This window comes from Phyllostomus discolor, chromosome X (genome assembly GCF_004126475.2).
Source record: "Phyllostomus discolor isolate MPI-MPIP mPhyDis1 chromosome X, mPhyDis1.pri.v3, whole genome shotgun sequence".
NCBI lineage: Eukaryota > Metazoa > Chordata > Mammalia > Chiroptera > Phyllostomidae > Phyllostomus > Phyllostomus discolor.
The window spans coordinates 73,454,610-73,463,460 of NC_050198.1; the positions used below are offsets into that span (position 1 = coordinate 73,454,610).

An 8,851-nucleotide genomic window follows, 5' to 3' on the forward strand; every position below is an offset into this window, starting at 1 on the left:
AGGTCCTTGTCTTTCATGACTTGGAATATTTCTTTCCAGCCCCTTCTTGCCTGTAAGGTCTCTTTGGAGAAATCAGCTGACAGTCTGATGGGAACTCCTTTGTAGGTGACTGTCCCCTTACCTCTTGCTGCTTCTAGGATTCTCTCCTTCATTTTTACCTTGGCTAATGTAATTATGATGTGCCTTGTCGTGTTTCTTCTTGGGTCCAACTTCTTTGGGGCTCTCTGAGCTTCTTGGATTTCTTGGAAGACTGTTCCCTTTGCCAGTTTGGGGAAGTTCTCCTTTATTATTTGTTCAAATACGTGCTCAATCTGTTGCTTTTCCCCTTCCGATTCTGGTACCCCTATAATTCGGATATTGGAACGTTTAAAGGTGTCTTGGATGCTCTTAATCTTTTCCTCAATTTTTTGAATTCTTATTTCATCATGCTTTCCTGCTTGGTTGATTCTATCTTCCTTCTGGTCCACTGTATTGTTTTGAGACTCATATTCCTTCCTTTCACTATTGGCTCTCCTCCGAGTGTCTTCCTGCATCTGTTTTATGGTAATCTGCATTCTTTCATCTAAATTTCGTCCAAAATCCACCAGTTCCGTGAGCTTTCTGATCACCAGTGTTTTGAACTGCGCATCTGATAGATTGGCTAATTCTTGGTCGCTCAAAAGGATGAGTCCTGGGGGACTGATCTGCTCTGTTGAAAACATATTTTTTTTTCCCCTGTCTCTCCTTTTTTTTTTCGGTCTGGTCACTCTTGTTACGGTGGGGGGCGGAGCCTTAGGTGCTCACTGGGGCTGGGCACCCCAGTCGCTAGATTGTGACGTTATATGTGGGGGTGGGGCGGGAGCGGGAGCGGGATGGGAGAAAACAATGGTGGTAGTTCCGTTCTCCTGGACTCAGACCCTTGTCTGAGCTTCTGGGCCGCGAGTTCTGCCCTGGTCCACAATCGCTACCCCTCTGGGTCTGCCAGCCGCAGCTTGCGTACTCAGGGATCACCTCTGCGTTCTTGCGCCCCTGGATGGCTTTTGCACCGATTTCGCGCCAAACCTTCCCCCGACCTCCGCGCGCCGCCTACCCGAGCCAGCCCCGTGCCCGCCTGGCTCGTCTTCTCCTACCAGTCCGGATGAACTCGTCTACTTCAACTTCTTGGCTGCCCGACTTCCATTCAGATAAATCCTCTGCCGGATCTGGGTGTTATTCTGATAGTAAATTATTGTTGTAAATTATTGGTTTTCTAATCTTGGTTGTACGAGGAGGTACGGTGTGTCCACCTATTCCTCCATCTTGCCGGAAGTAGTGGAAAATATTTTAAATTTGGCCTCTGAGTATGATGTTGGCTGTACGTCTCTCATATATGGCCTTTATTATGTTGAGGAATGCTCCATTTCCACTTTGCTGAATGTTTTTATCATAAATGGATGCTGCACCTTATCAAATGCTTTCTCTGCATCTATTGATGTGATCATGTGGTTTTTGTCTTTGCTTTTGTTTATGTGATGTATTACACGTACTGATTTGTGAATATTGTACCATCCTTGCATCCCTGGAATGAATCCCACTTGCTCATAGTGTGTGATCTTTTTAAGATATTGTTGGATGCGGTTTGCCAGTATTTTGTTGAGGATTTTAGCGTCAATGTTCATCAGTGATATTGGCTTGAAGTTTTCTTTCTTTGTTGTGTCTTTATCTGGCTTTGGAATTAAGATGATGTTGGCCTCATAAAAAGAGTTTGGGAGTCTTCCATCTTTTTGGATTTTTGAAATAGTCTGTGAAGGATAGGGATTAGCTCTTCCTTAAATGCTTTGTAGAATTCTCCTGTGAAACCATCTGGCCCAGGGCTTTTGTGTGTTGGGAGTTTTTTGACTACTGCTTCAATTTCTTTTGCTGTTATTGGTTTGTTCAGGCTTTCTGCTTTTCCATTGAGTTTTGGAAGATTATATTTTTCTAGAAATTTGTCCATTTCACCTACGTTTTCAAATTGCTTGGCATATAGTTCTTCATAGTAATTTCTTACAATGCTTTGTATTTCTGTGGTATCTGTTGTGATCTCTCCTCTTTCATTTCTGCTTGTGTTTATTTGGGTCTTCTCTCTTTTTTTCTTGATGAGTCTGCTTAAAGGCTTGTCGATTTTGTTTATCTTTTCAAAGAACCAGCTCTTGGATTCATTGATTCTTAGATTGTGCTTTTAGTCTCTATGTCATTTAATTCTGCTCTGATTTTGGTTATTTCTTTCCTTCTGCTTGCTCTGGTCTGTCTTTGTTGTTGTTCCTCGAGTTCTTGTAGACATAGGGTTAGGTTGTTTGTTTGGAATGTTTCTAATTTCTTTAGGTGGGCCTGTATCACTATGAACTTCCATCCCAGGACTGCCTTGGCTGTGTCCCATAATGTTTGGGTTGCTGTGAGTTCATTTTCATTTGTTTCCAGAGACCTTTTGATTCTTTCCCTAATGTCATTCTTGACCCATTCATTGTTTAATAGCATGCTATTTAATCTCCATGATTTTGAGTGTTTTGGGTTTTTTTCCCTTGGGGTTGGTCTCTAGTTTCAATCCCTTGTGATCCAAGAAAATGCTTGGTATGATTTAAATTGTTTTTAAATTGTTGAGGCTTGTTTTGTGTCCTATCATGTGGTCTATCTTTGAAAATGTTCCATGTACATTTGAAAAGAATGTGCATTTAGCTTCTTTGGGGTGGAGGGTTCTGTATATATCAGTAAGGTCCATTTCATCAAGGGTATTATTCAATGCCACAATATCTTTGTTGATATTTTGTTTGGAAGATCTGTTCATTTTTGATAATGGGGTGTTAAAATACCCCACGATATTTGTGTTGGTGTCCATATCTTTCTTGAAGTCCTCTAAGATTTTCTTTATGTATTTGGGTGCTACTATGTTGGGTGCATATATATTTACAATATTTATGTCTTCTTGGTGGATTCTTCCCTTGAGTATTATGAAATGACCTTCTGGGTCTCTCTTTATGTTCCTTTTTTGGAAGTCTATTTTCTCAGATATGAGTATTGCTACCCTGGCTTATTGTTCCTGTCCATTTGCTTGGAAAATTTGTTTCCAGACCTTCACTTTCAGCCTGTGCAGATCTTTTATCCTGAGGTGGGTTTCTTGTAGGCAGCATATGTGTGGGTCATGTTTTCTTATCCAATCAGCTATTCTCTGTCTTTTGATTGGAGCATTTATTCCATTTATGGTTAAGGTTATTATTGATAGGTGCTTAATCATTGCCTTTTATGTACGTGTGTTCCTCTCTCACTGTCTCTTTTCCTTTCTTTCCTTAAAGCAGTCTCTTTAGCATTTCTTGCAGAGCTGGTTTGGTGGAGGTGTATTCTTTTAGACTTCTTTTGTCTGAGAAGCTTCTTATTTGGCCTTATATCTTGATTGAGAGCCTTGCTGGGTAAAGTAGCCTTGGTTGCAGCTCTCTGGTTCTCATTACTTGGAATATTTCTTGCCATTCTCTTCTGGCTTGGAGTGTTTCCATTGAGAAGGCTGTTAGCCTTATTGGGGCTCCTTTGTACGCTACTTCCTGTTTCTCCCTTGGGGCCTTTAATATTCTCTCTTTGTCTTGAAATTTTGTCATTTTAATTATGATGTGTCTTGAGGTGGGCCTCTTTGGGTTCCTTTTGATTGGGACTCTCAGTGTTTCCTGGATTTGTGTGACTTTTTCTCTCGTCAAATTAGGGAGGTTTTCCATCAATACTTTTTCAAATAGGTTTTCTGTCCCTTGTTCTTCTTCTCCTTCTGGTATCCCTATTATACGGATATTATTACGTTTCATATTGTCTTGCATTTCTCTTAATCCATCTTCATTCTTTCTGAGCCTCTTTTCCTTTTCTTTCTCTTTCTGGGTGTTTTCTTCTACTTTGTCCTCTAGCTCTCTGATCTGATCTTCTGCTTCATCGATCCTGCTTTTGATCCCTTCTACTGTGTTCTTCAGTTCGGAAATTGGATTCTTCATTTCCTCTTGGCCCTTGTTGAGAGTTTCTATTTCCTTTTTCATGTTGATGTAGTTTTCAGTGAGTTCATTGGAGCTTCCCTGTAGTTTCTGGTAGCTCATTTTGAGCTCATTGAGCTTCCTGACAATCATTGCTTTGAACTCTATATCTGATAGATGAATTGCCTCTATTTCATTCAGCATTCTTTCTGAGGCTCCCTCCTTTCCTTTCATTTGGGGATTGTTTCTTTGCCTTCCCATTGTTTGTGAGACTATTCTTGTTAGCCTCAGCTTCTTAAATTGATCTGTTCTGGCTCCCTGGGTTTGTGGTATGAACTTCTTTAGTAGAATAGCAGTGAGTTTCAGTGGTGCAGTGTCCTTGATCTCCCAAGCTCACTGCTCTCGGGCTGTCATTTAAGTTGGCTTGTGTTTGCCTTTGGGTTTTGATTGTTTTTGAGTCTTTCTTTGGTGGTTCCTTCCCACCAGCTGGTTAAATGAGGGTCACTCTGTCCATCTCCCCCTGTATTTTGTAGTGCTAGTGAGGGCAGGCTGTTTTGAAGCTTGTTCTTCCATGTGTATAAGGTTTAAAGAATTCTCTCTTGCTCCTGTTCAGTTGTTTGTATTGGGCACTGTCTCTACTGTTTAGCTGTATTTCCAGATAGGTCCTGGATTGAGGTTTGTGTGGTTACCACTCCCTCCTTCACCTTCTTCTGTTGTTATCTGTTAGTGGTTCCTTTGTTGTTGGGTTTCCTCTTCCAGTGGGTATCCTGGTGTTCACCACCTCCACCTATTCTCTTTTGTCATCATTTGGAGGGGGAAGGCAAAATGGTTTAAGACAGCAACAGAGAATTCTATGCTATTTACAGTAGTAGCAAGTAGGGAAGAGATAGGAGGTCCTTTGACTATTATAGTGTTGACTGTGATCTTCCACCCAGCTAGCTGATTTTTAGAAAGAATGGAAAGAAGATAAGACTCTTGTTGGGGAAGGAAGGATTGTGAGTTGGATCTATAAAGCAGGGAGGTTGTGGGAGGTCAGGTTCTGACTTAAGGTGAGAGTAAACGATAGTAAATGGGTGTAGTGTGTGAGAGAATAGAGTTAACCACTACAACATTAGAGTTCAGGAAACTGAAATGGGCTAAGATTGGGCGGGGGGGAGGTGTTGTGAAGTAATTACAATTGCATGGAACAGCAGTTATTTACAATAATATTATGGGAACAATCGTATGACAGAATCTATGAGATCTAGGTGACAAGAATAGGGAGTACTGAACCTCGAGTATTGTGCTAATGGGACACAGGTGAGTTAAAGGACAGTAGATGAGCAGTTTAGTATGGAAAGAGATATCAGGGGAAAGCTGTCAGGTCATACAATATATCTAGCCTAGCAGAGCTGACTATACAAAAAGAAGAGGGATACAAAAATACTATTAAAAAAGATGTAGGAATACTGGAAAAATAATAATAATACAAATATGCTATAACTTGCAGGTTCTCTGTAATAGCAGACTGAAATGTGTCTCACTGTCCCAGCTGTTGTGATGCCCCTTCTTTGGGTTCAACTTTGGTCTTTTCACAGATCCAGTATTTTGTCTCACTTGTAGGTATTTAGAAAAAATTTTAAAAAGTAAAAATAGAAAAGGCAGACGAAGCAAGGAAGAAGAGATAAAATTGGAGGACAGGAAGGAGGAAGGAATAAAACAAGAAATCAGGAAAGAGAGGAAGAAGAAATCCAGAGAGAATAAAAACAATAAAAATTACAAAATTAAAAATTGTTAAAAAAATAGAATCAAATTGAAAAGTCTCTTGGTTTCAAAGTGGCCAAACCGGTTTTTCTGCTCTTGCTAGCTGCGGCAGGCTGAGGGGTGATTGGTATGGCTTTTCTTCCTTGGCCCTCAGCCTTGCACCCTGGGTATGGGAATCAGGTCTTTCCCCAGGGTTACTGCTGTGGACTGGCGTGCAGGGCTGCTCTGCCCTTGCGCCCATGCCTGTGTGCCCTTGTCTGGGTGGCAGGGAGGCTGGAGTGACTGATCACTTTATGGGAATTCCCCAAACAGTGTCTGTCTATTCACTCTTTCCTCTTGAGAAATTCCTCCTGTTCAAGCCTGCCTCTCTGCACAATGGCCTGGCTTCTCCCACAGCCCAAGTCTCCAGCCAGACCAGTGACTGTGGGGATCTGGGCCCGCTGCATGACCCAGCCTCTCCAGTGTCCACAGCCTCCAAGGGTGCTCACAGCCCTTGTGTGTTTGCTAGCACCTGGATTCCTCCCAGTCAGACCCTGTTTGGCTGGGGAGGGAGCAGTTGTCCCAGCTCTCTCCCAAGGACTCTGTGGCAAACCCAGCAGTGGGCACTGGGCCTGGGGCTGCAGCCCCCGGACCACACGCTAATCCCTGGGACCCTACCTTGTTGCAGCTCTCTTCTTAGGGTCCGGTTTTTCAGTTCCACCACAATCCTTGGTCCCCTATTTTCAAAAATGCTGAAGTATGTTGGTTGCTTGCTTCTCTACTCCATAGATCAGTCAGGATTTTCTCCCCTGAGCAGAGGGAAGCCGAATCTGCTCCTTCCTACTCCGATGCCATCTTAGCCCCCCAATATGCTTCTTCATTTTTAAATAAATTTGTTTGGATTTTTTCTATCATGTTAAATAAATTCCTTATATATTTTTGATATTAACACCTTACTAGATATATAGTTTACACTTATTATTCCATTCCACAGGTTGTCTTTTCATTTTGTTGATTGTTCCTTTTACAGTGCAGAAACCTTTAATTTGATGTAGTCTCACTTGTTGATTTATATTATTGTTGCTTTTGATTTTGGTTTGTTATCCAGAAAACCATGGCCAAAGCTGAAGTCAAGGAAATTTTTCTGTTTTCTTATAGGAGTTTTATGGTTTCAGGTCTTATGTTTAAGTCTTTAATCACTTACTTTTGTAAGTGGCATAGGACAAGTGCCCATTGTCATTCTTTTGCATGTAGATATCCAGTTTTCCCATCATTTATTGAAGTGGCTACCAGCTTCTGATGAGTACTCTTGGCTCTATCATCAAATATTACTTAACAATATATGTGTGGGTTCTTTCTGAGCTCTTGATACTGTTTTATTTATGTATGTGACTTTTTAATACCAGTACCTTACTGTTTTGATTACTATAGCTTTGAAATAAATAATTGTGATGCCTCCAACTTTGATCTTTCTGATTATTTCTTTGGCTATTTGAACTCTTTTTTTAGTTCCATAAAAATTTTAGGATTTTTTTTCTATTTCTGTAAAAAAATCCATTGGAAAGACTATATTTTCAGGGATCATTTCTTTTTTTTTTAATTTTAATCATTGTTCTAGTATAGTTTTCTCCCATTTACTCCCATCCCAGCCCACCCACCCATCCCTCCCCACTTCCCTCCCATTACCACCCTTCCCCTAGTTTTTGTCCATGTGTCCTTTAAATTTTTCCTGTAAACCCTTCCCATTGTCCCCTGAAATTCTCTCTTCTCTTCCCTCTGGTCACTGTCAGCCTGTCCTCTATTTCAGTGTCTTTGACTATATTTTGCTTGTTTCTTTGTTTTGTTGTTTAGGTTCCTGTTAAAGGTGAGATCATATGGTATTTGTCTTTCACTGCCTGGCTTGTTTCGCTTAGCATAATGCTTTCCAGCTCCATCCATGCTGTTGCAAAGGGCAGAAGCTCCTTCTTTCTTTCTGCTGCATAGAATTCCATTGTGTAAATGTACCATAGTTTTTTGATCCATTCATTTACTGATGGGCATCTAGGTTGCTTCCAGCACCTAGCTATTGTAAATTGTGCTGCTATGAACATTGGGGTGCAAAAGTTCTTTTGTATTGGTGTTTTAGGGTTATTATGATATAGTCCCAGCAGTGGAATTTCTGGATAGTTCGTTACTAGAGAAGTTTCTTTGTATGTGTAGAGCACCTGAAACCATGAGGAGGAGGTGCAGTGTTCTCTTCTGAGCATGAAAGCATCTTTTGGTGTTACTTCTGCAACTGCCAATAGCCATTGATGACCGTTCTTCTCTTCCTCTGGAAGAGTAAGAGGGAGAGAACATAGTCTGAGTGGTTTCTAAAAAAAATATCCACTGGAATTTTAATAGAGTTTGCATGAAATCTGCAGATGTCTTAGTAAGGACATTTTAACAACATCAACTCACAATCTGTGAACACTAGATATATTTTCATTTATTGTGTCTTTTACAATTTCTTCTCTTAGTGTCTTGACTGACTGTCTTCTCTCAGTTTTTGGTGTATAGATTGTTAACATCCTTGGTTAAATTTACTGGTAAGTATTTTATTATTTTTGATGCTATTGTAAATAGTATTGTTCATTTCTTTTTAGATAAACTATTGGTAGTGTATAAAAATGCAGCTTATTTATGAATGTTGAATTGTATCCTGAAACTTTACTGAATTCATTTATAGGTCTAACAGGTTGTTGTTGTTGTTTTTGTTGTTTCCAGTGGAGTAATTAGGATTTTCTATATACAACATTATGTCGTCAGTCAAGAAAGACAATTGACTTCTTTTCCAATTTGGATTCCTTAATTTTTTTTCATAATTGTTCAGACTAGATTTTCAAATACTATGTTGAATAGAAGTGGTGAGAGTGGTCACCCTTGTCTTGTTCTTTTTATAAATAAAGATTTTATTTATTTATTTCTAGAGAGGAGGAATGGAGGGAGAAAGAGAGGGAGAGAAACATCAATATGTGGTTGCCTCTCATGTGCTCCCTACTGGGGACCTGGCCCACAACCCAAGCATGTGCCCTAACTGGGAACCAAACTGGCGACCTTTTGGTTCATGGGTCCAAGCTCAACTCACTGAGCTACACCAGCCAGAGCTCCTCTAGGAATTTTATGGTATCATTATTTATACTTAAGTCTTTCATCAACCATGAATTTATTTT

At 40.3% G+C, this 8,851-nt stretch overlaps 1 non-coding gene across 1 annotated transcript; it reads left to right on the plus strand.

Moving 5' to 3' along the window:
- Nucleotides 1-7,798: 7,798 nt before the first annotated feature.
- Nucleotides 7,799-8,009, plus strand: LOC114505931. Its single transcript, XR_003685367.1, has one exon. It is a non-coding gene; the product is annotated as a small nucleolar RNA U3 (small nucleolar RNA).
- Nucleotides 8,010-8,851: the final 842 nt, after the last annotated feature.